Source organism: Colobus angolensis, unplaced genomic scaffold, assembly GCF_000951035.1.
Source record: "Colobus angolensis palliatus isolate OR3802 unplaced genomic scaffold, Cang.pa_1.0 Scaffold128, whole genome shotgun sequence".
Taxonomy (NCBI): domain Eukaryota; kingdom Metazoa; phylum Chordata; class Mammalia; order Primates; family Cercopithecidae; genus Colobus; species Colobus angolensis.
In genome coordinates this window covers 3,120,622-3,124,462 of record NW_012114030.1, presented here as the reverse complement: position 1 = coordinate 3,124,462, position 3,841 = coordinate 3,120,622, and positions in this window count along the sequence as shown.

Genomic DNA, 3,841 nt, shown 5'->3' with positions numbered 1-3,841 from the left:
CTTTGGGAGGCCAAGGTGGGAGAATCACTTGAGCCCAGGGGTTTGAGACCAGCCTAGGCAAAATAGCAAGACCCCAGCTCTAAAAAAATAAATAAATAAAATAAAAATAAATAAAATAAAATAGAAATAGCGGGTGTGGTGGCGCATGTCTGTAGTCCCAGCTATTCCAGAGGCTGAGGCTGAGGTGGGAGGATTGCTTGAGCCCAGGAGGTCAAGGCTTCAGTGAACTATGATGGCACCACTGCCCTCCAGCCTGGGTGAGAGTCAGACCCTGTCTCAATAAATAAATAAACAGGACCTAATAACAGCAGCAACGTCATAAGGCAGTTATGACCATGTCAAGTGTTCAAGACAGGGCCTGGCCCCAGGAAGAGTTCAATAAAAATGTCAGCTCTTTTGTTAAAGTTACCTTACAGACCAGAGGTCCAATCCTATCTTCACCACTTACTAGCTGTGCAGTTTGGGGCAAAACCACTTCCCTTCTCTGAGCCTCAGTCTTCTTATCTGTACAATGAATGGGGGAGCTTCCTGTCCTGTCTTCATGGAAATCATATAAGATAGTCCAGGAGCCAAGAGGGCTTCATTCCCTTCCCTATCCTCCTCAACCTCTGTACCTGCATTGAGCAAGGGGTTCAATGAATCAACATCATATGAATGAACAAATGAAAGATAAAGGTGGGGCTGGGCATGGTTACTCACGCCTGTGATCCAGGCACTTTGGGAGGCCGATGCGGGCAGATCACCTGAAGTCAGGAGTTCAAGACCCACCTGGCCAACATGGTGAAACCCCATCTCTAAAAATACAAAAATTAGCCAGATGTGGTGGTGGGTGACTAATCCCAGCTACTCGGGAGGCTGAGGCAGAAGAATCCCTTGAACCTGGGGGGAGGAGGTTGCAGTGAACCGAGATCTCACCATTGCACTCCAACCTGGGCCACGAGAGCGAAACTCCGTTTCAAAAAAAGAAAAGAAAAGAAAAGAAAAGTCAGGCTGGACATACAGTGACTACAGTGACTTACCCTAGGAAGTGGCAGAGCTGGAATTTGAACCAAAGTTCACAGCAGTACAAAGTTAGTTTTGTTTGTTTTAAATAGATGGGCTCTCACACTGTTGTCAAGGGTGGAGAGCGATGGTTTGATCACACAGCCTCCAGAGCTCAAGCAATCCTCCCCACTCAGCCTCCTGAGTAGATGGAACCACAGGCATGCACCACCATGCCTGGCTATTTTTTTCTTTTTCTTTTCTTTTTTTCTTTCTTTTTTTTTTTTTTAAGAGATGAGGGCTCACTGTGTTACCCAGGCTGGTCTCAAACTCCTGAGCTCAAGCAATCCTCCTGCCTCAGCCTCCTAAAGCACTGGGATTACAGGCATGAGCCAATGCACCCAGCCCAAAGCTAGTTCTATTATGCCACTATCCTCCCACTATCCGCTGTCATAGTTGTTACATTATTATTATTATTTTTTTTTTTTTTTTTTTTGAGACAGAGTCTTATTCTGCCCCCAGGCTGGAGTGCAGTGGCGCGATCTCAGCTCACTGCAAGCTCCGCCTCCCGGGTTCACGCCATTCTCCTGCCTCAGCCTCCCAAGTAGCTGGGACTACAGGCGCCCGCCACCTCGCTCGGCTAATTTTTTTGTATTTTTAGTAGAGACGGGGTTTCACCGTGTTAGCCAGGATGGTTTCGATCTCCTGACCTCGTGATCCGCCCGTCTCAGCCTCCCAAAGTGCTGGGATTACAGGCTTGAGCCACCATGTCCGGCCTACATTATTATTTTTAATGTTATTGTTACTGCCCAAGCTCACAGTTAACAAGTTGGCAGACCTACAGTCTGATTCAAAGCTATACCCTCCCTTCACTACACGAGGGTAATTCAGGGAATTATCTTCTTTCCTTGGGCAGGGTCCTCTGTCCAACTAAAGATGTCAGCAGATCCCTGTCTTCTGTAAAAGTGCCCTCTTGGGATAATTGTTGCTCCAGATTGGAACCTCTTCTTGGCTTCCCTGAATATCCCAGATGGGAGAGTTCGCAGTTAATCTTGTTTATCTGCCTCCTTTTACTGTTGGGGAAAGTCGAAGGCCCATGGAGGGGAGGTGTCAAGGTCACACAGAGCCTAGAACCTCGGTTTTCTGAGATACAGATCAGAGTTCTCCTCACTGCCCCAGGCTACCTGGCTACCTCTGACTTAAAGCACCAAGGTCACTTGAGCCCAGGAGTTCAAGACCAGCCTGGGCAATATAGCAAGACCCTGTCTCTACAAAATAATGAAAAAGTTACCCAGGCATGGTGGGGATTGCTTGAGCCCAGGAGGTTGAGGCTGCAGTGAGCCATAATGGCACCACTGCACTCCAGCCTGGGCGACAGAGTGAGGCCTCATCTCAAAAACAAAGCACTGAGGAGGGTGTCTGCAAGCTGGAGAGGACAGAGTGGCATCTGGGTCACAGACAGGGTCCTCTTCCAATTTGCTGTGTGGCCAGGGGCAAGTTGCTGTCCCTCTCAGGAGCCCTGATTTCCACAGCTGGAAAATGAGGTTGAGAGAATGGGTGATCGAGGACCTCTGTGATGTCTGCTCCCATTCCCCCGGCCCCCGGCACCCAGACCCCCATTGCCACTCACATATTCCTGGAGCAGCTGCTCAGCGTATTTGGTGAGGAGGTGCGCAAGGCTGTGTGTCTGACGGATCTTGGCCTCCAAGTGGGGAAGAAGTGAGACTGAGGAATCAGCCTGGGGGTCTTCTGGTGGGAAAGGGGGAAGGAATGAGGATGGCCCAAACTCCTGCTCATTGATCACCTCTCCCAGGCTGGCTTTTCATTCCTGACCCCATCAGGGTCTGTCCCATTCCAACTGAGGGAAAATGAGGCACCAGATCTTTGTCAAGCAAGCGGTCTACCTGAAATGTATTGCCTGTCCCCAAATCACTGTTGAAATCCTATTAAAGCCAAATTCAAAGACAGTCATGCCTTGCTTAACAATGGGGATACATCCTGCGAAATGCATCCTTAGGCGATTTCATCGTGGTGCAAACATCATAGAGTGTGTTTACACAAACCTAGGTGGTACAGCCTGCTACACGCCCAGGCTATGTGGTGTTAGTCGATTGCTTCTAGGCTGCAGACCTGGACAGCATGTTACGGTACAGCAGGCAACTGGAACACAGTGGTATTTGTGTATTTTAACATAGAAAAGGGCCAGATGAGATTGCTGATGTCTGTAATCTCAGCACTTTGGGAGGCCAAGGCAGGCGGATTGTTTGAGCCCAGGAGTTTGGGACCAGCCCGGGCGATATGGTGAAACTCCATCTTTACAAAAAATACAAAAATAAGCTAGGCATAGTGGCACATGCGGTCCCAGCTACTTGAGAGGCTGTAGTCCCAGCTACTTGAGAGGCTGAGATGAGAGGATCACTTGAACCCCGGGAGGTTGAGGCTGCAGTGAACTGTGAGTGTGCCACTGCACTCCAGCCTGGGCAACAAAGTAAGACCCTATCTCTAAATAAATAAATAAATACATAGAAAAGCTACAGTTAAAATAAATATATATGTATGTATTTTATTATATATAATATATATCGGTTGGGCGGGGTGGCTCACGCTTGTAATCCCAGCACTTTGGGATGCCAAGGTGGGCAGATCACTTGAGGTCAGGAGTTCGAGACGAGCCTGGCCAACATGGTGAAACCCTGTTTCTACTAAAAATACAAAAATTAGCCAGGCATTGGGCTCAGTGGCTCACGCCTGTAATCCCAGCACTTTGGGAGGATAAGGTGGGCGGATCACTCGAAGTCAGGAGTTTGAGACCATGTAGTGAAACCTTGTCTCTACTAAAAATACAAAAATTAGTCAGGCA